Source organism: Sander lucioperca, chromosome 13 (assembly GCF_008315115.2).
Source record: "Sander lucioperca isolate FBNREF2018 chromosome 13, SLUC_FBN_1.2, whole genome shotgun sequence".
NCBI classification, from domain to species: Eukaryota; Metazoa; Chordata; class Actinopteri; order Perciformes; family Percidae; genus Sander; species Sander lucioperca.
The window spans coordinates 11,733,327-11,761,233 of NC_050185.1; the positions used below are offsets into that span (position 1 = coordinate 11,733,327).

The window sequence follows — 27,907 nt, forward strand, 5'->3', positions numbered from 1 at the left end:
AATGTGATCCCAAGTGATGCTTGGCTGTATTTTAACTTTCATGCATGCAAGGTAAATGGTGATGGTCCTAATCTTGTGAACATTTACAGCTGCTGACAAATGTGGATTTAAACCTTTGAAATAACTGTAATTAATACAGATTTCAGTTTAACCATCTTCACTTTATCAAAAAAGTAAATAATGAATTTCAAAGATAAATACAGCCGTACTTCGATATTAATTATGCCATTCATAAATTGCCTGAAATACAACGATATATATATATATATATATATATATATATATATATATATATATATATATATATATATATATATATATAAACAATTATGTCAAAAGTGTAAAATGTATAGCAGAATCTCTCCTCTTGGACTTGCTTGATTAAAAAGATGAAACAATGTAACACATCATGAAATAAGAGTCCGTCTTGAATGTATGAGGCATCATTATAATTAATTCTGAATTTATTATGAAGAAAGCTTTTGTGCCCTGAAATGTTGCTAACCATAAATTCAATATAGCGTGGTTCTGACCAGCACACACCATTAGAACATGGTAAAACCTCTGTTCTCTGAAAGTATACATTCTTACATTTGGTTATTTGGTAAGCAGGATCCCTGGATAACACAATGAAAGTCATCTCAAGATACATTTACCCTATATTAGTTGTTACATTAGAATTATTTATGTTTCAAAATAATATAAAAAGAAATGAAAAATAATACACTGTCTGACTCACACGTACACCACTAGATGGTGCTATTTGATGACCAATATCAGTAGTCCTTTTATAGTGTACTACAGGCACACTTGAACTATGGGACAGCAATTTCTAAACATTTTATGTGGGTTATGTGCACTACATTCTAGAGAATCAGTATTTTATCTGACGGGACCAGTAGGAATTTGGCAATAAAAAAAATCTAATTCAAACAGTAAATATTTAAATAGATTAAAAAGTTTTAGTGTAGTTTTTAAGACCCTGTCAGGAGATTTGCTTTTTCACCCAACATGATAAAGATGATGTATGAGACTACTCTGAGAATATAGTAAAGCATGGGTTACTTTGCTTGGTTAAAAAAGACCACATGGTAGTATAGCATTGTATAGATATAGCATTTGTAAAAATAAAACCATCAGAAAAATGATTATTGTAAGAAGTATTTGTGACCCTAATGAAAAACTCATTTACAAGCTGATTACTGTTGACTCTCCTATTGAAACAGCTGATACCGAAACATATCTTGTAAAACATTTGCATGCCCTCTTCATAAAATAGCATGAGTGAAATAATTTATCTTGGTGCTTACTGGTTATGTTACTTCACCCATGCATTTCCCTGCAGGGTATTAGAGGACAGTGGCAGTTTGGACCAACATCCCTGCAGGCAGCAGGTAGGTGTTAAGTCATGCACTCGCTCGTCTAAGACATATATTGTAGTTAAACATCTGATTGAGATTGGTTCTTGTCTCTGTCTCTGATGAAAGTGAGGACAGTAGCTGTACTGGTGATTTGCAAATCTGACATAAATTGTAATTTAAAATGCATTCAGTCAAGAAACAGATTAGATTGCAATGCCAAATTACAACCGTAGCATACTTTTTGCGTCATGTCCTGCCTCCTGCACCCCTTGCCTAAACCAAATGGAGTATTTCCAGTAGGTGAGAACATGTCTGACATGGAAAATGTCATGTTGTATGTGTGAAAGGGCAACTCCGGATTCCAGACCTGATTCTCTGGACATTGTCTGGAGTTCATATGAGAAAACGGCTTAGATAAGAATGGGAATGTCATTTTTAATTCATATACTTTATATAAAACGGCCAGATGTAACTATTTTTGATCCAAACTAGCTCAAATGTAAAAAATCTAACAGTGGGGTACAGCTCAGGTGCCTATGTGTAATGATGATCAATTACTCAATAAATCTCAAACATCAGTTTATTGATTCATTTGTAATTTATCATTCGATATTCTTTAAAAAAATGTATTTACTAATTTGTCTTACATTATACTCCATCTCTGTTGCTGTTTGCCTACTACAGTTTGGCTCTTATCCACACAAACAAAAAACACCATCTACCATTAATTTTCAAGATATGCAGTCACTCTGCCACACTTGAACAATGAAATAGCAAACTCCTTGTAAAACTAACTGGAGCTGTCATTAGCCAGTCATCGTTTCCAGTGAGAAAAACTGATTTTCCTTTCTCCCTACTCACCTACTGTATTTTCTATCATCTGAGTCTTTTAGCATTAATATGATATCTGAAAGCTCAAAACGTACTGTGATTTGAAGGGACTGATTTGTCAGTGATGATCCAAGAGCTGTATTTAGAGCCTGTATGTTGTTATCCCACAGGTATGGTTTTTCCCCCTAAATCTGGCTTGTTACTTTGTCAGTTTTAGATATTTAGTTGCATTGGAAAACTGGTACAGGAACATGACCCTCTGAGCCATGCACCTGTTGAGCAGTATGGTCTAGATAATAACCAATGTCTTTCAGCTGTGTTCTGGCATGCATTTCCTTTTAGGTCTGTTTTGGGCTCCACCATCTCCTGGGGGAACTATCCAGCTCTTTAGTTGTTAGATGCTCCCTTGTTGCTTACTTTGTCTGCTGCCTACTGTGGCTGGAAACAATGTTGATGATAACGCTAAGATTGAATCAAAAAGGTAGATGTTGATCGTAAAAGGAAAGATGCTAAAACTCTTTGTAGAGCTGAGGGGCACTGCAGAGTTGGGTGATAATTTTGCGTGGGTTATTCACTATGAATCATAACGTTTGCATTACACATAGTGTAATAATAATTGAATCTGTTAATATAAAAATAATGATTAGAGAAGGTGTAATTGTGTAAATGAAAAATCTATTATTTGCGTTAAAATGGGAAACAAATGAGCAAACAGTTTCCTATTTACAAATCCAGCAGTCATGGAGCAACATTAGCATTTATTCCCCCTGCCCCCATCAAAAAAATATTTGATCTGTGTAATGAGCTGTCTGAATTAAAAAAATTCACAAATACGCACAACAGGCCTCGTTCGAAATGCACTGTCCCTGTGATCTATTGCCTGCACTGTTGCTCATCAGTAAACTAGGCTGTTGCTGTTTTCTTTGTTAGTGCAAAATGGAGGAAACTACTGAGTTGTGCTGAACCAGTGCTGTAAGAAAAAGTGCAGTCATTTGTAATAGCATTTTGGATTCTATACCATAACTGGAGAAATCCAGGATGAGCATAAGGCTGTTTGCTGACTTTTAAAAATGCAACTGCCTGACAGCGCCTCTACACAGAAAAAGTTTCAACCTTGTTTTTCATTCGTCCGTCTCACAGTCTGACAGAAATGATAACCTTCTATTTTAATCAATACAGTTGCCTACACAGACCGGCTAGACGTGTATACGCAACCCAAAGCATATTTGTATGCTTCATATTACACTAACATACCTGTTACACCTGTCACCTACTCAAGCAAGGCCGTGGGACCAATGAATATTGTAACATTGACTTAAATTCAACTTTAAAATGATAAGATAAGGTAAGATAATGTAGGATTAGGCTACATTAGTTGAATTAAGTGATAATTCTCATTTGTTCAAAGTAGACTTTTTTGAAAGAATGACTGGACTACTTATCAGCAGTCAAATATAAATATATCTGGAGATGGCTCGAATAATTTCACATTGATGGGGGTTTTGTGATTTAAAGATTTAGCCTCTGAACAACGGTGGTAGTCATCCTAACCACTAATAGGGTTTGACACAGCTGTCACGAGTTAGTAAGGCCACTACATATTCTCAAGAGGGCTAAACTGGCTTCAGAGTACAAGAACAGGGGGATGTGAATATACTGCAGCAAATGGCTGGACTTAATCTAAACATTCAACTATAGAAGTGGTACCAACTAATTGATGACTCTTGATTTTGGAAAACATTTCAGTTCTGCATTGACCTCTGTAAGCTATTTGGGCTTTCAGAATATTAGGCAAGTGAGAGCTAGCATGAGCTGTTTGAGGCCAACTTTTGCCCAAGGGAGGCATTTAGTAATGTTTCCAAAAGCCCCCCCCCCCCCCCCCCCCCCCCGCCTCTTTTTTATAATACTGAAATGTCAACACCATCATCATGATAGGCATTCTTGCCTGCATAGCTACTGTAAGACTTTTTGAAAATTTCTAATTATGATCAGTAATGCATTTGTTATAACATGGCCGCTGTTTATCAGGGAATTTTATGTGAATATGATGTTGCCATGCTACACTTCAACTTTCTTGTACATAGTTTGTTCTGTGAATTATGCAAGTAAAAAGAAAAGGGTTCTGTATTGTACCTACAACTTTTCACAGGAAAAAGCTCAAGAAACAGCAACTTCTGAGTTTTTTTGTTCTGTCTTAGAGCTGTTGGGGAGAGAGGGAGGGGAGGAGAAGGAGGGGGAGGAGGGAGGTGGAGTAAGGCTGGAGTCCCACATAAGGGGAACCACTAGCAAAGGAGCCGTTTCATACTGTGCTCCTCTGAGCTGTCTATGCTTCTCTCTGTTTGTATACGCTGGGAGCCAGCATGCACCTGTGTGTTTGAGCCCTCTCTGGTCTCTCTCATTCTAACTGGTTGTTTATCAATGCTGTCATGCTAGCAGCTCGTGCAGCAATCAGCAGGAGAGAAGCAGAACTGGACTTGGTGGACTGAAAATAACAAAAACTCAGAGCAAAAGAATTCAGTTTGGAGAGTTTCTGCCTCCATCTTGAGACAAAAGAATTCTAAGGAACAAACTTGCCAAGCTGGAATGAAGGACTGACAACAAGAAGACTTGTGTTGAAAAGGGTAGGTTGTGCACCGTTGAAGTTACTCTAATTTGTGGGGTTTCAACCAGGATCAGTATAAAAGTTTTTACCTTCTTGTACAACTGCTGTAATATACTTAAATAAACTGTACAGTACTGTAGCACTCCTACAGTTGAGCTGTTATTTATCGCTTTGTTAATTTGTGTGTGCACACGTGTGTGTGGGGGCGTGTGTTGTGTTTGTTGGGTTTTATGATGCATTGGCTGGTCTGTGGTTCATCTTTGGATTAGACTCAGCTGCTCCGGTTCTTTCAGGGTATGTCTTGTTTTCTTTTGTTCATTTGTTCAGAAATCTCACATGTCTAGAAATAAACACAGGCACACACTTCCACACACAGGAAGCAACAGGACAGTGTGATGTCTCCAGAGCAGACAGGATTTTCTCCTGCTGGTTCAAGTAACAGCAGCCTACTTGTAAACAAATAATATGTACCTTTACTCCAATCATAATACCATTGTAAATAACTCAATCAGTCTGGAGTGTTGGTGGTAGATTATGTCAGGAGAGTTTAACATTGTGGACAAGTTTGATTTGTGAAAATGTACCCTTGGTATTTGTAACAAAAAATACCATATTTGATATTCCTGGCAAATTTGTTGCAGTAGTCATTCACTGTATTCACGTTCTGTGAAATGGTTGCTTAATGCTGTTTTTCAATGTTTGTAGTCGGACCTGTGGTTCTTGCGCAAAATTCAAATATATTCAAATAAATATGGGTAAGCATGATCAGGAGCACAAAGGACACAGTGGATGCTTGCATGCATTGTGCTGTGCATCATGAATGCAATAGAGAGACAGCCTGCTACTGTAACTGCTAAAATAGTATGGCTGCTTGTTTAAGGGCAGTAGTGAATATTGTTGGCAGCTTAAATGGATGTTGACAGACAAGTGCAGAATTAATCACTCTGGCAGTATTAAATAAAAAAGGTGGCACGAATTAAAAGTTAAATGAGCATCGTGGGTTTTTCCATGTATTTGTTGTACAAATGTTCACAGAGCTAAACATGACATTATAACAGATCAGAAATGTTTTAGGTCACTATTGAGACCTAGCATCCAGACACAACACAATTTTGGACCTGATTGGAAAAAGACCTGTGGATAACCTGAGCCTGATGTGCATAAATTTATTTTCAAAAATGCCACATTTTAATTCAGCCTCATTAAAAAAAGAGTAGCAACACGTGTTTTCCCCTTGACTTCACCGTTCACATTATCTGCCTTGACTAAAAAACATGTTTTTGTCCTGCAAGTCAAAAATTATCACGAGTAACATACACCACATGATCAGAGCTTGTAGCAAGTCCACTTGGATCCACGATCATAAAAATTGACACAGACCCAAAACCCATGGCTGTAGAACAAAACCTGGACCTGATTTGTTTGAAAATAATTTGGACCCTGCCCAACTTGGCTCCTGAGTCAGAACTCGATTACTAGGAACCAAGTGGACCTGTGAAGACATATACTCTATATTACAACAGGACAGCATTAAAAATGTCCTTTAACTCAGCATTAGTAACCTTTAGCCATAATAGCCCTCTGTTCTTCATGTGGGTTGCATTATTCATCCAACTCCAATATTTCTAATAAGTGTAAATAAGTCTTTTTTTTAGCCACAAACTCTTTAGCTAACTAGATGTTTGATTTTCTGCACCAGAAAGTAACTGCCTTTTTGTCTGTTATTTGGTGCTAAATAGACTTAACAGTGTTAATCATCATTATTTTAATCATGATCAATCATTAAATTGATAATTTTGTAGCACAACTAATTGTGTATATTCTGTACAATAACTAACTCAGTAACTATTGCCCTCAATTGTTAGCTTTTCCCACCATAGCTCTGTGATGGACAACCCATGTTGTGATATCTGGTACATGCAGATGGCTGTCATGTTCTGGTATATTTTCTTTGCTGTTTAGATATACATCGCAGCATCTACATGACATTCATACACTTTAGAAATACAGATCCTGCTGTTAGATGCTACACAGAGCCAATATATTTTACATACTGTATCAAAACATACCTAAAAAAGTAGGATAACTGAATGAATTATTATGATCTTATTATATTATGTACAGTTTAAGGTTAGGCACACTCAGAATTGCTGACCTTCAGCTCCAGTTAGTGTCTGTTGTGAGTTAGGCAGTTTGAAAATCGACATGCTGTCCAACGATATCCTGAAGGGAAACAGGTCAAAATAGCTCTCCTATTTTTTCACAGGTCTCTCTCTCTGATTACTACTTTTGGAAATTCTGACTAACATCATTATGGCACCATATTTAGTGATATTGCTCACAATGCTGTGGGCCTACAAACTAGGAAAGCTGAAAGTGTGGGACAGGTACACAAGACATGGGTGTATACAGTAGGATGATGGAGTTACGTAGAGTATGCTTTAAAATTTAAATGTATTGTAAAGAAACAGAAATGAAGATGCTGTGTAGGAGTAATGTCATAAATTATTTACAGAAAAGTGGTGGGGGTTATTGGGAAGGGAAAGGCATGTTTCAGGCTCTGCATGCTTCACATTCTTAGCTGCTGACCTCTATGGAAAATAACAACAGCCGGGCTTGAAGGTTACCCTGCCCTAGCTAGTGCCTGAGGCTCGTTCCTGGTACCAAATATGATGTTTGTAAGTTTAGTGCTGTAATTGTAAAATCTGTTAGGGTAGATATGGCACATTAATGATTAAAACATTAAAAAGATAACTTAAAGTTAACATTATTTTTTTCCACATTGCCTGGTTGAGCGTTCAAGGCTAGAAATGTTAAAGGATAGTTCTATCCCTTGTAATTGTCCATCTCATGCATGTTAATAGTGTGGGCTATTACATTTTCAGTGGGACCAAGTTTATTGAGGATTATTGTCCTTTTGTAGCAAAAGCTCTATAAAGGGCTAAGGGCATCTGTTAATCAATATGTGGTCTATCCAGGGGAGACCGAAAGATATCTTCGAGATAAAGAGATGGTGTCCATTACAGAAATATTTCTTTATGTTTTATTATGATGTGTCATCAGTATAGGGTGGATCATTGCAGTCAGGAAATCAGAAAAATGAAGGGAGTGAGGTCAGTGTCACAGGCTAAAGTGAAGCTTAGGCAGCGAGTGAAAGGATGTGACAGAAAAACGGCTTCCCTGCTGTAACTGGTATGAGGCTTAGGGCTGAAAAGACGTATCATTGCAGTGATCACACACAATTTCACTAAACGGTTTAGAATAATCCCTACACAAACCAAAGGTCAAAGCATTAGTAGCAGTGAAAAACTCTGCTTGACTGATTGCATATGAAAGAAATATCATTAATGAAAATGACCCTGTTCTTCTCTGACAGAAGATTTTTGTGTCTATGCCGCTGTGATGATGAGGCACCCATGTGATAAAGTTCAGCCCTAATAGCATCAGATTTTGGGAATATGTGTTCTCTCATATGTATTATAATATTTGTAGGCTTGATGTTTGTACACATTTATACTAAGAACTACCAGAGCATCATTGGAAGCAAAGAATCTCCACTATAGTCCTATACACTGAGTGTAAATTGGGGAGCAGACATTTGAAAGGTAATGCTTCTTGTTGTTAACATTTAGGATTGGTTGTGGTATTTTATACAGTAGGGTCTGCTTCAAATAAAACAATGTTCATAATCTCTTGTTCCATGTATGAAAATGGTGGTGGGCAAAATTGCGCAGCTTTGGCATTAAACCAAACATAATTCATTCCAGTGTGGCAGTATAAGTTTACGAAAACTCCTCTGTGAATAAAAGTTTTTATCCAACCTTTTTATAAAATTGTGCCAACTGTTTGGATGTGAAAAATTAAAAAAAAAAAAAAAAAAAAGCTCACAAGAATAATCATCACACGAATAGATACTGCTAAAATCTCTTTAGAACTTTATAGCTTTAATTTGATGTAATGTGGAGAGGAATTGTAAACTCATCAACACATTAGAGTAACATTCGTGCTGATTGCTTGTTCATTATGTAGTGATTTTGCAATCATATCTGCCTGACACCCCACATGCAGGTATCAGGAAGCCTTGTGATATACTGTATGTGTCACATTTAATTACAGTATAGTGCTCTAGTCAACTTTTTATTTTTATTTTTTATAAATCTCACGTACCCCCTAGGGGTACGCATACCCCCAATTAAGAATCACTGCTCTAGTGTACACGTGCATCAGGTTTACATGTGTTTGGTTATAGGAGGAGGAAGAATCGGTGTAGTACTTTATGGAGCCATATCCTTGTGTCAAGACAGTGGGTAGAGGTGACTGGTCTGAACCTGCTCATTTTTTTAAGGTAGGACAACCCCTCGTAAAAGAAACAACTCTATAAACTAACTCCTGGTGTGCCTGCCAGACCACACGCTCCCTGTCTGCTGTAAAATATGACCATGCTGCTTCCCTTTTTCTCTCCTCGCTCTTTGCCCTTTTCTGTTTTGTGGGGCCTCACCGTGTCAGTCACAGTAACCTGGTGGTTGCTTCTAAGAAATCTGGCTATTGACCAGAGAACAGGACCAAAATAAACAACATACTGTGATGGGATTAAGAGCTTCTAAAATTACAGCCCTCAGAACATATCCAGATGTTGCCTTCCTGATCCTCCTCAGGTAACACACGTGACAGAGCTGTAGTGTGCAGAGGAGTGAACTGGCGAGAGTTGCTCATGAAGAGCACCCCTCTGGAAACTCTTAGCATTTTTTTGCCGTCCTGGACTCCATCTGGTGTGATCAACCTGCTAGAAAGGCAGAGGTTCTCACAGTATGGAACCAGTCCTTTGTTTCCAGCTGTTCCCATACTGAGCCAGTGAGAAAAACACACGAGTATCAGGCTTATTGTAAAGAAAGAAAGAAGAACTGAGGAGGTTTTAACCATTGCTTAAGGTTAGATTAATAAGCATTAAATACATGAATCTGAAGCACTCTTGTAGTAAGAACAAAGTTATACCTAAATCGTATGGGAAAATGACAAAGGGAAGGCTAATTATACAATATTATATAGAGACTATGATAGCATCATCTTCTAAGCTAAGGTGCCGTCGGAAGAGATGTGTTTTTAACCTGCGGTGGAAGATGTGTAGACTGTCAGCTGCCCTGATGTCAATAGGGAGCTCGTTCCACCATTTAGGAGCCAGGACAGCGAACAGTCGGGATTTCATTGTGTGATTAGGTGTCCTTCGCAGTGAGCAAGCAGCAAGCAGATTGGCTGATGCAGAGCGGAGTGGATGGGCTGGTGTGTAGGGTTTACCATGTCCTGGATGTAAGCTGGGCCTGATCGTTCGCAGTACGTTACGCAAGTACGAAGCGGATGCGGTCAGCAGCTGGTAACCAGTGAAGGGAGTGGAGGAGCGATGTAGTGTGAGAGAACTTGGGTAGGTTAAAAAACAGTCAAGCTGCTACATTCTGGATGAGCTGCAGAGGTCGGATGGTACTTCCAGGCAGACCAGCCAGGAGGTAGTTGTAGTAGTAGACGTGCGATGACAAGAGCCTGAACCAGAACCTGAGCAGCCTTCTGGGTTAGAAGGGGACATATCCTTTTGATGTTGTGCAGCATGTTTCTACACAATCAGATTGTTGCAGCAATGTTGGCAGTAAGGGAGAGTTGGTCATCAAGTGTGACACCCAGGTTCCTAGCAGTCTGGGTGGGGCCTACCACAGAGTTGTCGATGGTGTCTATAAGGTCCTGGGTGGGAGAACCCTTCCCTGGAAGGAAAAGCAACTCAGTCTTGTCAAGGTTGAGTTTCAAGTGGTGTGTGGACATCCAATGAGAGATGTCAGTCAGACAGGCAGAGATACGAGTTGCTACTTGTATTTCCTACTGGGAAAAAGAGAGAATTAGTTGGGTGTCTGCGTAGCTGTGGTAGTAAAAGCCCTGTAAGTGAATAACAGAACCGAGAGAGTTGGTGTACAGAAAGAAGAAGAGGGGGCCCAAGACGGAACCTTGAGGGACCCCAGTTGTGATTGGACAAGGTTCATTATCATACGATATCACTTATGTGGCATAATCCAACTGATCACTAATGTGATGTTTTGTGGGTGTGGAGTTAGAAACAAACGAGTTGACCAGACCTCTGTAGCCCGCTCCTCATCTTAGTTTAAGGATAGTTGTTCGAGGCAAGGCACTACTAGCATAATGCACCGGAATCTCTGACAGAATTGTGGTTGGATACATTTTTTATACAGAGAGTTTTGACTATAGACATTTTTTTTACAGCTGTGACAGTGATGCACAATACAAGGACCCTGCAACCGAAACAGCTAAATGGAATTAAGACATCATTCATTTATTAATTGTGTTTTTTTTCTGTGGTAGCAAACAACTGCCTTCTTAGATGTTCGGCAAAAAACACAGCAACATGGACATCCCTTTTGAGTCCTTTTTCATGTCAGTGGTTGATGCAATTCAAAGATTCACTGGCATTTTAGCTTTACTAATAGTTTTGTTTTTCTGCCCTCCTGACAAAATTGCCTCTTCGGCTTACTAGATGGTAAACCAGCTTTGTGTTTATTTTGGATTTTCTCTAATTGGGAGTTGTTGCCTATGATTTTAGGGTTTAGTAAATCCAAAATAATGAGCATAGAGCTTAAGATTGGGCCCGTCAGTCACATCAACACTTTGTCACATCACAGGGAATCATTTAATTCGGTGTTCGGTGCAATTTGTACATGTTATGTAGTGTAGAAATGAATGTTTTCGAATGTTTTGGATGATCTTATATTATGGTTCTATGTACTGTATTAAAGCCCCATCAATACTAGATTTTTTTAGGCAGATATCGATAGAGACCAATATGTGTACTGAGCAGGACAGTTTACAGTTCATAATAAGCTTGTCAGTCCACTATTGGGGACAGACTGTGTAATCAAACCTATCTGGCATGTCTGCACTGCAATTTTTTGTTACCTGTTCGTTGACATACACTAATACGATATATCTGCAATAAGCTAATATATGCCAATATACTTATATCAGTGCATGAGGGATGACCATATATGAGGATAGAAAGCAAACACTGGGTTCTGAGTAACTCTGCATTTCCAGTTGCTCTCCATCATCCCTTAGGGATGACTGCATTTAATTATCCCTTCAACCACAACAACCACTCATATCTTCTATGTGCTTTTCACTTGGACTTTGTGACAACACTAACCTCAACTGTTGTGGTAACTGTAAAACAGAGTCAAGTTAATAACAATAAAAATTAAGATGGCAGAATAATCTTACTTAAAGATATAACATGCAGTATTATCCTAAAAGATTATAATATAGAAACAAATAATCCCTTTCGATCATCACTTATGACCCCCAACCAATAACAGCGTGCAGTGTGCAGCTCGTTCTCATTCCCAACCACCACTTTGCCCTTAAGCTTCTCATAGCAACTCACAGGTTTAACCGACACACAGACACACAGGATGAAGCTCTGCATTCAAACAATGTGGATAATCAAATTTGCAATAATATTTGCCTGTGTAAATCAAAAGAGGTTTGCAGTGTGCACATAAAGAATGGATTGACATCTTTGAAAGAGATAGGGCCGAACCAAATATTGATAGTTGCTATGATATGCAAAAGGTGGCATGTGTGATTGTCTCAAGAGAGTGAGATGCAGCATCTTTGTTAAACCAGATTCTACTCAGGCAAGTATAAGTATATAGTTGTAGTATAAGTAGTTTTTGGATATGTTTGGTTTTCAATTTGTTGAATAGGATTGTTGAGAAAAATAAATGGTTTGCATAATTGCAATTGGAAACTAAGTGTCGGAAACTCTACTTTTCCTAAAAAAAAACCACAGTGTCACAACTTGAAATTGCAGGCTTTGACCCAAAATGCAGAAGGTAGAGACGGGGCAGTGGAAGATTTAGAAGGTTTATAAAATGAAAATGGCCTGCAAACAAAAGGGTCCAGAGGCAGGCAGGCAATCTGATAACAGGTTATTAAAGATCCAACACAAAAATGAGGAACACAGGGAAACAGGCAAGACTTCAGCACACAAGGAGAGACGCAGAGATTGACAACGATCGGACAACAGACAAAGAAAGCATAGAACATCTTTTACCAAAACATTGCCCTGATTGACATTCCTCTTACACAGTTTCCCAAAACTATGCAAGATAGCTGAGTCCTTTGTGATGCAGATACAGTACCCGTACAATGGGACAGTCATTGTTGTCAAAAACCACGGCATTGTGGGACCGTCGGCTAACTTATCATGGCCTAAAGTAACAGTCAGTTATCAGTCACCTGGAGCAAGTTAAAACTTTGTATAACCTCTTTAAAGTATACTGTTCTTTGAAATTAATCTTTATGAAATTAATTTCATTTAAATGCTCTAGGTTATGAAATGGTCTTTTCCTCTTGCCCTTTTCCCTTACTGCCAACAGTGCACAATTTCCTCTTTTCTATCCTGCAATCCATTCCTCATAGTAAGCCTCTGCATCGTAGGCTGAATCAGCATTATGAGTGGAAAATAAAGACCCTTGGTCCAGAGAAAAGCCATTATATCTGCTTCCAGTATGTTGGATATACTTGCTGACTGTGCATTTTCTTAGAAAAGCAAAAAGACAGAAGTGTACATTTCTAAAGTTTTTCTCCTTATTTTGGAGAGCACCCATGGATATTGCCTGATTTGCTCTTAAATTCTTAATTTCTTAAAATTGTAGTTAGATAGTTGCTGCTCAAAAGAAACAATATGAAGCAGTGAGTTTAAAGGGATGAAGAGTATTGTCACTTGGTGGTGATATGTTGAACATTATATCTGAATGTAAACATAAAGGTGTATAGCTGCCACAAGGCAGCCAACACCATATCTGCCAACACTCCCGTTTTTCCCGGTTTTCTCCCGTTTTTTAGCCCTATCTCCCGGACCCCTCCCTGTTTGTTATTTCTCCCGGGAAACTCCCGTAATTTGCATGGCCCAAACTCCTTTATAAATAATCGGACCAATATGTTTGTCTAATGTTGACCAGTTGCCAGATCTTGTATGAAACACATCCTATTCACACAATCCACACACCATATACAACCCAGTTGCGCAGTTGATCTCTGCGCAAGCTTCGTGGAAAGTTCAGACCCGAAAGCAAGCCGATAAAAAAGGCAGGTGAAGGTGTTGTTCCCGTAAAGAAATTGAAATATAGCTATAAATTTCAACAGTGTTGGGCGCAACAATTTATATGCATCTTACCTAGTCATATCAACAACCTCCATGCTTTTTGTAAGGTGTGTCGCATTGATTTTAATTTAGTGCACGGCGGGAAAAATTACATTACCCAGCACATTAAAACACAGCGGGTCTTACAGTACACTTGAAAGTTGCTTTTAAAAATTCAGTCCAACTGAAGTCACGTGTAGTCATTACCTTCTACTGTCAAAAATGATGGTGACTCTTTTCTCCTGATTTTTCCTCCTGGAGGGGTGGGTCATTGTGTTTCTTTGATTCACGGCAGTTGGCATGCTAATCCAGGGGCACGGAGAGACAAAGCAAACATATTTGTGCCGGGAACTGTAGTTAACAAGCCATTGCCATGAGGTTGACATTTTTTAGTTTTTAGTGAAATATCTCAATAAATATTGGATGGATTGGCTACCCTCTATTGCATGAATTATTTTTTTAACATGGTAAAAATGTCTTGATGTGTTTTTATGACTCCAGGTTGCTTAAATAATGCAAATGTAAAAAAAAAAATTAAAGGGGGGGGGGGGGGGTAGTTGGTAATTTGTTGCCATATGGCAACAACGCGCATTCGTGGAAAGTGCCAAAAAAATCCATTATTTCTTTAGAAACATGCTTTTATTGAAAAAAAATGTCAAACAAATTCAACTTATATTTATTAAAATGCATAGCCCAATGTGTGTACAGTGAAATTAGTTTAGTTTTAATTGTAGTTTGCGATGATTATTAATAATAACACTGTAATAAGACAGTTATATACATGCAATAAATTCATTTACATTAATGTGTAATTAATAAGTCAGATAATATATTAATTACAAAAGGGCTGGAATAACATAATATAAATAAATTTAATATTTTTTCCTTTTGAAATATTGTAAATAATTGCAAACATAGTGTCAGAGTAGCCTAAAGTAATGTAACTAAATCTGAGCCCATTAGGCTGAATGGACCCATTTCACTTCAATATTCGCATAATGTTGCCATATGGCAACAAATTAATTTTAGCCTTTTACAGAAAAAATATTGCATTTTAACTGGTTTAAATGATGAAAATTGAAAGTTTACTTGCCCCAGATAACAGTTGAATTTTTTTTCTTTCAAAGAAATGCTTCTAAAATAAAAATAAAAAAAACCCTACATTTTGGCTGATACTGGGACGTGAGCTTCAGTGTGGCACAAGTGCAGAAAAGGGGCCGGCAAACAGGATTTCCTGGTTAGGTGATGTCATCAAATATATGAAAGTTCAAAATAAAAGACCCATATACACAATTAAACAGAAAACAATGCATTTTATATTGTTTATTGTGAAAAAAAAAAACTAAGAAAAAGAAATTGTTGCCATATGGCAACACCATGCAATAGAGGGTTAAAGCTTTAGTGCGTACCTTTTTATATTAATGAACGTCCGTTACATTCAAGCCATTGCGAAACGAGTGCATACAAAGCTAATTAAGACTATCAGCTCCACAAAACTCTCTCTGTATTTCTCATCCAGCAACTTTCGCAAGTCAAGTGAAGATAGTTACCTCTTCTGAAGAATCCATCATGTTTTTATTCATCTTCTGTGTCCTCCTTGGTTACAAGCAACTGTGTGGAGGAGGGGTGGGGGTGGTGCGCGATTACGGAAGGCTTGTGTCATGTGGATGCAATGACAGATTGTTGTCATTACTTAGAATTCCTCATGGGGGAGTCAGAAACCACACACTATAGTTTTAAATTGGTACATGAACTTACTTTTTGACATTTCTTCCTCAGGATGAATATAATAACTTTAGTGAGCCCATAACTTTTCATCTAGTGCCATCATCTGCTTAAAAGTCACTTTGTCCAATACTTTGTTTTATTACCAAATACCCATCAGCCTTAGCTATACTTGTGTTTGGAGCTAATTAGAATTTATTTTAACATTAATTTTAGCATGCTAAAGTAAGATTGTGAACATGGTAAACATTACACCTGCTAAACATCAGCATGTAAACATACTGAAATAAGCATTCAGGACGGATATGTTCTTGGGACGGTCCTCTCTTTCGGTCACGCTTTTCTCTGTCTGCCTCCATTTTTTGTCTTTCCTCTTTCATTTTAATTAAGCTCTTTGCTTGTGTATAATTATGGCTGGCCATGAAGGTTAAGATACTTATGATCATCCTTGTAATAGTCCACTGGATAACCAGCCATAGCACCTAATTTTCTTGAATATGCTGTGCAAAAAAATAAAATATCTGGAGTGATTCAGCAAGCCATTCAGATGTGGCTCCCCTTTCTATGTCACATGCAGGCTCATTAGAATATACCGCCCCCCATCTGAGACTAAATTTACACGTGGCCGGCTATTTTCATAAACGGACATTTAGAACCTCTACGTTTTCAGAAAAGTGTTTGTTTACATGTACCCGTGTATATATGCTGTCAATGTCGTTAAGAGCATGCCACACCTGTAGGTGGCATTGTAACGAGAAGCTCAAGCCCATGTTAGCCAATCACAATCCCGAAAATAGCAACAACAGCAACGAATCACTTCCTCTTTCTCTCTCTCGGCTGCCTAAACCTCCGTTTGTCTCAGTTTACATGCAAACGTGCAAACGAAGTTTTCCAAAAATCTCCTCTTTGGCCGGAGTTTTTAGAAATAATCGTTTTCTGTGATAAAAACAGGGTTTTTGTGTAAATGAGAGGCCAAACCGCAGGAAAATATCTGCGTCTTCCCTTCGTGTAAACAGGGTATGAGGGAAGGGGGCTTAAAGAGACAGGCGCTAAAACAGAATGAATCCAAGTATATTCAGACAAACACTATGAGAAACAGAATGCGGTTTTGAACATTAAAGCATGTAAACATATTCTAGTAGAAACCCAAAATACCTGTGTGAACCTGAAAATGAGCATATGTCTCCGTTAAGTTGTTTTGCCACAATCCGTTTGCTGAATCTCTACAATGGAGTTAGCAAGTGAAAAGTTGTTGGCCACATTGCCACAATTATAAGAACAAGACACAAAAACACAAAAATACCAGAATATCCCTTTAACAGTGCCACAGTGTGCCTGATCATCTACCTTGCACTATTTGCAGTTAATTGGCTGCAGCTGTTTCACTCTCCACAGAGATAGGTGCCTCTCTTTTTCTGAGTTTGTGTGCATTTTTATTGTGTGCTGTTTGCATTGTGCTGGAAGAAAGAAGAAATCTGCATTTTGCTTTCTTGCCAACATGTAAACAAACATACGAGCGCACACATGCTCATGCAAACTGTACCTAACTAGCAGTAAATCGAACAGAGAAGGGCCACCTGGTTCCTGTGTGTTTCAGAGAGCTTTACTTTTAGGGCGAGCCTCACTACTTAGTTAAACAAAAGGGCCTCCGTGTTGGTCCTCTAGATAAACACACTTTCCTGAGAAAACACGTACACGGTTACACTTTAACCTGCCCAGGGAGGCCACAGCTACATCCTCCCGGACAGTTTAGGTCAGATTGGGCTATAGTTCAGACCCGCAGCGAGAATCATGCGCTGCACATGAAACCATGCTGGCCTGTCAAACAATGAAGCCTTTGACAGCCATACCCCCCTCCCTAGTCCACAGTACAGTCAGAGCACTGTCTCTCTTGGGCTTGGGTGTCACTCCCCATCTCTGTTGTGCTCCCCTGGAGCTGACCAGCTGGATTCTAGGCTCTGGGATGTGAGAGCAGCAGCAGAGAGGACCTACAGTCAAAGTTCAGACAGATTAGCCCTGCAGAGAGGCCAGCAGCATCTCAGCTCAGCCAAGTTCAAGCTTTTCCTGCATAAATAACCTGATGAGCTTGGCCACTTGAGAGGAGGTTGTACTGGTCCTTTTTAGTCACCACAGATAATCTCAGCTCTGGTATGGCCTCTCTGTCCTGCTCAGGAATGCTTTTGACTTTGGTTGCTTCGTTGGAGCTGGAATTAGTGTGTACACACACTGTGGTGCAGTACACGCACACTAAAATATCAAATTCATATACACAATATGCATAATTTGGTGTCTGAATATGATCTCACTATGACAAAGATGTGAATTATAGTCTATTCTTAACAGTTAACAGTCCAAGATTGGATACTAGAGAACAATTTTTTACACTTCATATTTTGCATATACTTGAGTATTCACAAGCACTATTTTTCAAAGCTTCTTTACACATTTAAGTAAAATACCAGAATGGCGTTAAAAGTTACATTTGGCTTATTGCAATAACAGTGTTGTCTACTATTGCACATATTGACAAGGGTTCAGCTGAAAGGAGAGGCACACTCTCTATTGCTCTGTTTGCATTACAGGTACTGTCAGCTATGTTTAGGTTGTACTGTATAGAGTTCATACAGTCAAGTGTTTCCTCACTATCTGTGCATGTTAAACACAAAGGTAAAAGGAGGAGGCATACAGTGTATAACTATGCCTATATTAATGGATAAAGAAAAGAGTTGACTGTATGTACAGTATGTGGAGGCAAAAATACTGTTTCTAAGTTTTAGTCTACCGTGATGCCGTAGTGACTGTTGGGTTTTATGTACATAAAGAATGTAGGTTTAAATGGAGTAAAAAGTCTGAACACTTTTCAATATTTGAAACAATGACTAAAGGGTTCTTATCTCCTTGGTAGATGATGAACATTAATACAAGCAATGACTGTTATCTCATGGTGTAGTTATGCAGAGCTGCCACCTCCCCCCTGCACAGCGGCAGTCGTGTAAACAGACAGCGCTCTAGAGGAATGCTGGACTCTGTGACCTCACGCCCCGAGTGCTGTTACAGTGCACTGAGTTCAGCTGAAACAGCCCGCCCCATGCTGCGCCTCCCCAAAGCTCCGCCTCGCCCTACCCCAGCCTGAGGCCCCACAGGGTGGAAAAACACACCTCTTTCACCCAACACCACAGCCTCCTCACATACATGCACATACACAAACATGAACGGACACACACACACACACACACACACACACACACACACACACACACACACACACACACAAAGACACACAAGTACTCACAAGTACTCAAGTTCCTTTTCTTTACCACCCCAGCTGTCAGAGCAGCAAGTTCTTGTAGTTCCGACAGCTTCAAGATCTCTTGCAAGTCAACTTCATGTACTTAGCCCTCCTTATTCATTTCATCTTGTTGGGAAAAGAATTATGCGAATGGTAGTTGAAAATTGTATTTTGTAAGCCTTAGATATTTTAGGTTTTTAGAAAACACTGAATGTCAGTCTATGGTGAAAAAAAGCTTATGTCTGGCACTAAGAAGCCCCTTTACTTTTACTGTTTTCTCTTGTCAGTCAGTAGTAGATATTTGCTAACCTCTTGGTGTGCCTATGTACTGAGCTTGATTGCGTGTGGAAAATAAAACCACAAGTGTTTAAACCATTTTTATCAAAAAAGGGCAAGGTCAATACATGTTTTCTGAAAAGTCAAGCTCTGTCACTGCTTAGAATAAACATCCAGTGGATGTAGCTTGGGAGAGGCACAGTATGGTGTCAAGCAGACACTGCCCTCTGCTGGAGAAGCACATAGTGGAGAAAGGGCAGGTCAAAAGGGATGGATGCCCAAAGATTTGGGTTTGTGAAGTCAAACAGACTCACATTTTACACAAAAAACAGCACAGAAATCTAGGATTGATATAAATTCAATGTACTTCTCAAATAGTTGCATGCCTGCTGTAACTGGCCAGCATGGTGGCCCAATTGTTAGCACTGTGGCCTCATAGCAAGAAGGTTCTGGGTTTGAATCCAGGTCGTTGCGGACCTTTCTGTGTGGAGTTTGTATGTTCTCCCCATGTTTGCGTGGGTTTCCTCTGGGTGCTCCGGTTTCCCCCACCATCAAAAAACATGTACTAGGTTCTCCAGTCAGTGCTGGTCAAGGCACTGGCTCAGATCTGGAGTTGGTCCCTGGGCGTTGTAAATGGCTGCCCACTGCTCCCTTGAGGGATGGGTTAAATGCAGAGAATTAATTTTGCTATGTGTATGTGACAATAAAGTACCTTTACCTTACCTTAACCCCATTCACATCTCATGAATAAATCAAGTAAGTCATCAGGTGGATTTAAAACATAGCATGAAGTTGAGTTACAGCTGCTCACCTGTCATGGATTATGAATCTTAAGTGGATTGTATCACTGAGTATGCTTACATGCACACCAATATTCCACTATTATTCTGAATTTGACAATATTCGAAATTTGATTTAGGTCATGTAAACGGCATTTTCCGGTTGGATATTATGAATAAGGCCTTTTTCCGAATGTAGCATTTTCCGATTAAGACGTGGGGTCTTCCAGTATTATTCATGTTTTAGGGGCATTCTTTGGACATGTATACAGAGCACTGGGAATATGCGTCTCATTCGGGGTTTTTACCGCAGGCTTATGGTCAGCTCTGTGTGTTGCTATGGTTACTGTACACAAACCAACCACCCAACAGTTTGCGAAGCTGCAGACCCGATAAGAAGGAGAAACACAGCTACTTTTAAACATCATCAAAGACTTGCATATCAACAGGTTTTTGGATATGCGCACACATCGCTAAGCCGACCTTTTCAAGAAGCTGGCTGAAGGAAAGAAAGAGGGAGGCTGTGTTCGCACAGTCCAACAAGTCTCCCACCGCTGATAAACTTTGAAATTTGACTTTTTGCACGGCTACATGTAAACGTGAATATTAGTGGAATATTCACTTTCATTAGCCATGTAAACAGCTTAGTCAGAATATCGTCTTTTTCGGAATAAGGGCAAAAACCTGAATATTATGTGCATGTAAACGCAGTCATTGATTGCAGTAAAGGCACATTAAACCAGACACTGACGATTATCACTTTGCTGCACCTCCTCACACAAGGGGCCTTACCCATTGCATTGCTTGTGCACACAGACATGTAGATGCACACACACATACACATGCACAGATACACATGCACACAGACACACAATCACAGTTAGCCGTTGTCTGAGGAAACAAGGAGCTGTCTGGTGCCATAGCAACCAATGCGGCTATTCCACCCTTCTAGAGCAAGAGAGAAAAAAACGTGTGCAAAAAGTGGCAATGACAGATTGACAAGACCCTAATGAGATTGTAGATAAAGAGATGAACTGAGGCTATCTATCTGTCTATCTATCTATCTGTCTATCTATCTATCTATCTATCTATCTGATTTATCTGTCTGTCTGGTTGTCTGGCAATGTGTCACAGACAGACTAAATGGGGAAGTGGAAGCATCAAAGTGTGGCAATGTGGCGATATCTGGGAATTGGAGAAAACGAAATGTAAGAAACAGAATAGCAGAGCGTGGGTGAGATAAGGGGAGAACACAAACTGATGGGGTAGGAGAAATGAAACGAGGCAAGAAGGAAAAGACTTAAACTACTCTCTTGGGCATGTCTGTCTGTTATGAGCACAGAGCCCCAGCCTGAAAACACAGACACTGCCGCAGTCTGCATCAGCCTGCCTTACACCACCGTGACTCCCGTTTCAACTGCAATCTTGTATGTATTACTATTATTCTGGCCCATATACCAGGTTACATAACATACCAAGCCAAATCCTGACCTCAATCTGCAAAACAGTCACTCTTGCTCTGATTAATATTTTAGGCTCATATCAGCACTGAAATATGTGGAGTACAAAAACAAAAATCTGTCAGACATTACAGAATTGTTGTTCCGCAATGATTTTGGACTGCTACTTGCTGTACATTTTTTATTTAACCCATATTTAACCAAGTAAAACCTGTGAGATCAACAGTCTCTTTTACAAGGGAGACCTGGCCAAGACAGCAGCATAAAAGTTACAGGCAACAATAACCACAAGAAAACAGAAGAAATACATTAACATGTTGAAATATTAAAATACCTATTCACGCACAATGACAAGTACCAACTGATTAATTTACCATTGTATTTATAAGAGCTTTAGAATCAGGCAGAGAGACACATTCTTTTATTTTCAAGTCTTTTTGAAGGCTAGTCCAAGTGAAGGGAGCAGAGCACATAAAAGACATTCCCAGTTCAGTCTATACACTTGGAGCAATTATCTATTGATCCTTGTTTTTCTCATCTGTAGGTGGCTGTATGACCTTTTGTAGTGGATGGAAAGCAGAAACCATGTTCCCACTGGTAAGTTGAGTCTCACTTCCTGGGCTGGCCTGCAGGTGGAGGTCACACACACTGCTGTGTGCTCTACACACAATACAATACCAGCAATAACACCACAAAATAATCCACACTCTCATTTCACCATTCTTATCTGCCAAGTTTGGTGTGATGTGTCAAAGCGACAGATTGTTGATGGCCACTTCACCTTAGTACTACAGTATGTGAGTGTGAATCTGTGTTTTTGTTTTGTCTGTGTGGTGTTGGTGCTATTTATGTCAATGGTTTATGGCAGACGACCACATGAAGTGACTCACAGCACTGGCTTGACCTAATTTTTTTATACCACAGTGTCATTGTAAGGTCTTTTTGTGATGCCAGCCAGCTTCGCCAATACTGTTGAGCTTTGATGTGCTGCCCAAAAGTGAGCTTGGAGCTTGTCAGCGAGTCTGTACAGTCAGCGAAGGTTTAATGAGACTTGAGAGAGGCCATGACTTTGACTTATATAAAAAAAGTGAATTATAGATTAAAGGTAACATGTCTCTTGTCCTATCATGGAGTGGTACGACCTCTAATCAAGATCATCATAAGGCAAATTACCCTCAATTTAAGCCCAAATGACCAGCTTTCTGTAGAAATCCTTTTTTTCCTTGAAATATTTTATCCTAGAGTGACCTAATTTTACCATTTTTATGCTACTTGCTGGGATGAATTCACGTGATAAAGTTGAATTTACCACTCTGGGTAAATACAGCACTGCAAAAACTAAGCACAGGTGGATTATCCCTCCACTGCATCCCTGCACTCGTCCCTCTGTGAATAAAAATAAGGGTAGTGAAAAGCAGCCCCTGCTGGTGCTCTGTTACCTGGGGTGGCCCCGAGTGCCTCCTCCACCTCTTTAGGAGTGCAGCCCCACCTGATGCACACATCTACTTGCCCACTCATCTACGCCACGTCTCTGGAAGGTGGGTGGTTGGTGGGGGTGGAGTGGGGTTGGAGCACCAGCCAATGACGCTCCTTATCCTCACAGCACTCAAGTGACTTGACACAAGTTTTCAACCAATCACAGAGCACTGCAGCAAAGAAAACAGCAGTAGTAAAAAAAAAAAAAAGAGTAAATACAGTGAGAATTTATTCAAATGGTGCATTTTTGCTGTGCTGTTCAGCACAAATCACAGCATTCTGTATGACTATATTACAATATAATAACCATGTGAAACCATGTTATGCTGTTATCAACTAATGCATATCATTTTGATTATTAGGTCTGATAGAGTTATTCATGGTTGATACCATATTTAGAATTTGGGACATGCAGATGTCCAAAGTCTACATTCTGTCTTCTATACTATATCTATAAAAACTGCACACTGTAAGTACAATTAGGCGTATAAACAGGAACATTTCACCTACCACCTCCCGATCTTGTACAGTATTACTCTTGACAACATTAGCTAATGGGATGGCGAACCCTGTTGCATTTAAAAACGTACTGTATTCTTATGTTCCCTGTTGAGAAAAGACGAAGGCAGACTATGAGAGGGGATTTTTAGTCTCTGTCTGAATACTAGGTATTTCATCCCCCACTCATTCACTTTCTAATTTCTATCTCCTTTCCAAACATTGGATTGCCCCTCAGCTTACCATGATCTCTGAGCATAATATATATGTATGACAGCCCATTCATTCATACAAAGGCAATGTTACAGCAATCACTGCCTTTCATTGAGGAGAGGAAGAGTAGAGTTTTGTCGGGGTATTGTGAAAGGGGGTAGATGTCTTCCTGCTATACAATGACATCATAAACCTATATATATATCCCATTAAGGACATGTTCTTGTGGCCTCAAATATGTGGAGAGCCTTGTTGTTACTGTACTGCACTCCAAACTTAGACTTTTTCTCTTTTTTCTTCTCAAAATCCTCAAAGTATAAACCTGGGGTGGGTCTTGTCAGCTTCAGTGTCTGTCAAGTCAGTAACAGCAGAGAAAAAGCCTATTACCACGTCTGACACAGCGTGGCAGTTCTGTCTTAATGTGCTAATGCGGCTCGTTTTGTTGCATTGTTTTTCCTTTTTCCCGTTCCGACGATAGCCTGCCAGAACTTCCTATAATTGGTCCAAAAGTCCGAACCATCCAGAAAAATATTTTAAGTAGCATTAGTTGGTAAATGATCTTAAGCCTTTGACATGTGCATCATGATGCTGTACTTTCTGTCATGATTTAATGCAGTAATATTATGTTATTATTTTATTCTAAGTGTTGTTCAAACCGCCACTGGGATGGCAGCTACATAACGGAGATTCTTTCTGTTTTTTACTGGCATGACAGGAATGTGTCTGAATTCCTGTCACACCACCTCAACTCACGAGGACCTGAAAGAGACAAAGAAGAAAACCAGCCACATATTCTCTCTCACCAAAGTTAAACTGAGAAGTTACTGAAACATAGCCTGATAATCAAACTATTACATTTCATCTCATTATTTGAGTTACTGAAATGATTGGAGATGTGGGCAGCGATTCAGAGGTGTGGAACAAGGCTAACTGAAACACACTGCCTATAGAGCTGGGAGATCCTTTAAAATGATGTCAGTATTAGGGTGTAAAACTAAATATTGTCTCAGGTTTTGGTTGGTATGATAATCCTGAATTGTATTTAACTATGTTTTATTACTGACTTGAACTGAATTATGATGTAGCTAAAATTACATATTTTTCCTAAAGGCTTTATTACAGTTCAGTGAATGTTCTGATTACTGTAATGACTTTAATAATTTTATCACCTATCTTTGTTTCAAGTAGTTTATGAAGACACCATGTCAGTGTTGAGGTACTGATGGAAAAATTCAACTGATTCTTGATTTTTTTTAGATACTGCTTGCTCTGCGGCTGAGTCTGATAGTAGACTGCGTCATTATGCAGGTTGGTGTGTAATGAGGGTTTCAGGAATGTGATTGGTAGATGCAACTTGTGTTGGTGCTGACGAGAAACACTGCAGACCATAGTCCCTCTGCCTACTGTCTGTATCAGACCCTCCTCCCAGCTATAGTTCATGACTCAGAATGTATGTGTGTGTGTGTGTGTGTGTGTGTGTGTGTGTGTGTGTGTGTGTGTGTGTGTGTGTGTGTGTGTGTGTGTGTGTGTGTGTGTGTGTGTGTGTGTGTGTGTGTGTGTGTGTCGAGGAAATGATTCAGGCTGAGTTTTGGTGGTGGAAATGTGGCTGAATGACCATTCATCTGCTCACCACAAGTGAAAGTGCAACTGAGTCACCAGACAGACACAATAGTACAGGAAACCACAGTGGTGTTTGCACACCCCGTAGTGCCTTAAAAACACACACTTGATTGCTAAAATTTGGGATTTTTGCTTGCGCATAATGGCTTTCCACTATTCTGAATCATGGCTCAAGTGGTATTGGAAAGACACACCCAACACAGTTGTCTGATGTATTGCTTTTGAAACAAAAGTAGTTGTTCTATAGAGACACACACACACACACACACACACACACACACGCATACACATATGCACACACAGTGTTGAGTCATGCATCTGAACTACTGACCCACAGTTGAGGAAGAGTACAGTGACACTATTGTGCTCCTTTGGTATGAATGAATACATGCAGGGACATGAGTCCAGTAGAATAGGGTGAATTTGTAGTATATATACATATTGTATATGATTAGATATGATTGTTATTTCAGTCCCTATTCAGGGAGAGCCTGTAGTAGAGGCAGTAATACAGTGCATTGACAGTAATAATTAGGGATGTCCAGATCCGATCAGACTCAATCGGAATCGGACATTACCTCCCGATCAGGACTCGGATATATATGTATATATATTCTTATTATTTTTTAACACATCTATAGTTATGCGGTGGCACAGAGTTAGACCCTTTTGACTCCACACAGAAACAGCAACGCGTGTGGCATGACATCACTTTGTTGCAGAGACGCTATTGGTTAAATGCCGGCAAAGTAGAACACGGAAGCAGCTTGAAGCGGAAAGTGCGAGTAGGTCTGCGGTCTGGAGGTATTATAAAGTTGAATTATTATAGAAGTATCGGATCGGGACTCGGTATCGGTAGATACTCAAAATCAAATGACTCGGACTCGGACTCAAGGGCAAAAAAACCTGATCGGGACATCCCTAGTAATAATACTTTGTTTACATTTCTGAATGTGCATTTGTTGAACACCATTCAATTAAAATGTGACTGTGAACTAAAATAAAATAGCACATTGTAGTTTCTGTATTTATTACCAAAGAATTTATCAGTAATACAGTTAAAATGGGGAAAATGTGAGAAATTGCGTTGCAGGTCGATTTAAGGTGTGCACCCCTAAATTTTCTGCCTGTGCCCTCTTCAGTTAGGGTCTACTGTGCTCCTAGTAAAAATAACCTGCTCTGCTTGCAGTAGTGGCAGTCTCTTTTTTTTTTTTTTTTTACAATTCTCCAAATCTTTTGCAATATTAGTCTACTTTAAGCCACAGAAATGCCCCTTTACTTTGTTAAACCAATTATAAAATCAAATCAAAACAAAAGCAAATGAACCACTGAATTGCATTATGACTGATGTAAAACTCCACAATGTCCCCACACACCAAAGAAAACAACTACTTACCACAAATCTCAATGAGAAAAGAAAGGAGAGACGCAGCAATATCAAAGAGACCCATCTTCCCTGTAAGGGAGAGAAAACGCAGTTCAGGGACAGTTTGCAAAATATCTGTGATTATCTTACGTTAAATCACAGGTGGAACACGCACAAGTGTGGCTGGTTGGAAAGAGAGGAAGATGAGTTTTGCAGACACCATCTTGGCTCGTATTGAAGTTGACCAATCGCCTTTGCAGTCACACTGTTAATGCATTTCTTTGCATACTAGCTCTCACACACACACACACACACACACACACACACACACACACACACACACACATATACACATACACATACACACACACACACACACACACACACACACACACACACACACACACACACACACCACACACACACACACACACACACCTTTACTGCACCTCATCAAGAATCAGAAGCTCAGACATTTTATAATTTGTTTTATAATTATAAGCCAAAAAGCAAATACCATTAATCATTAAATAAATAATGCCAGTAAGGGATAATTTAGAATCTCATTCATCATGATGCTGGTATCTCAAGTCACATCCTTGCATGCGTTTTTGCTTTTAGTTAGTGAACTGTTATTGCCTGAGAAAGGCTAATTGCAAAAGTTAATTGCCACTTGTTTGTTGTACTAGACCGATTTACTCTGACTCTCATTTTTTCAGACTAATTACTGCCATCTCATAGATTCAGACCATTGGCTGTCCTGTTCCTCCTGTACAGCAAACACGTATAACAGTGGTAATGTCTCAATGTTTGGCATTTTCCAAACCAGAGTGCTCCACTAGTTGTTTATTAAAATAACTCAGTGACGCAGCTGTGAGAGTGATGTCCAAAAATTAAAAAGAGTAACTTGTTAGAGGTGAAAGACGTGACCGCAGACTGCAGAGGCTACAAGGATGCAGTGTCTGTGACATCACCCACACACATTTCTGAAAGGGAGGTTTTTAATCCTGGATTTGGGTTTGCCAATATAAATGTGGGCAGAGAGGAGGCAGCCTGCTGTGAAAAGCAAGAGTAAACTTCCACGACTGACTGTGAGAGGCTGAGAGGCCTGTCAGTCAAGACTGTAAAACTAAGGATGCCCTGCTCAGTTTCTTCCCTAATCTCAGTCTATATATATATATAGATATATATATATATCTATATATATATACAGAG

The 27,907-nt window shown here is 39.4% G+C and overlaps 1 long non-coding RNA gene across 1 annotated transcript in view; it reads left to right on the forward strand.

Annotated features, from left to right (window-relative positions):
* The first annotated feature begins 4,471 nt into the window (after positions 1–4,471).
* Positions 4,472–27,907, forward strand: part of LOC116064977 — a 39,535-nt gene continuing 16,099 nt past the window's right edge. Inside the window, exons 1-2 of the long non-coding RNA XR_004108642.2 lie at positions 4,472–4,813; positions 22,064–22,116. This is a non-coding gene — a long non-coding RNA (uncharacterized LOC116064977). The remainder of the gene's footprint in view (positions 4,814–22,063; positions 22,117–27,907) is intronic.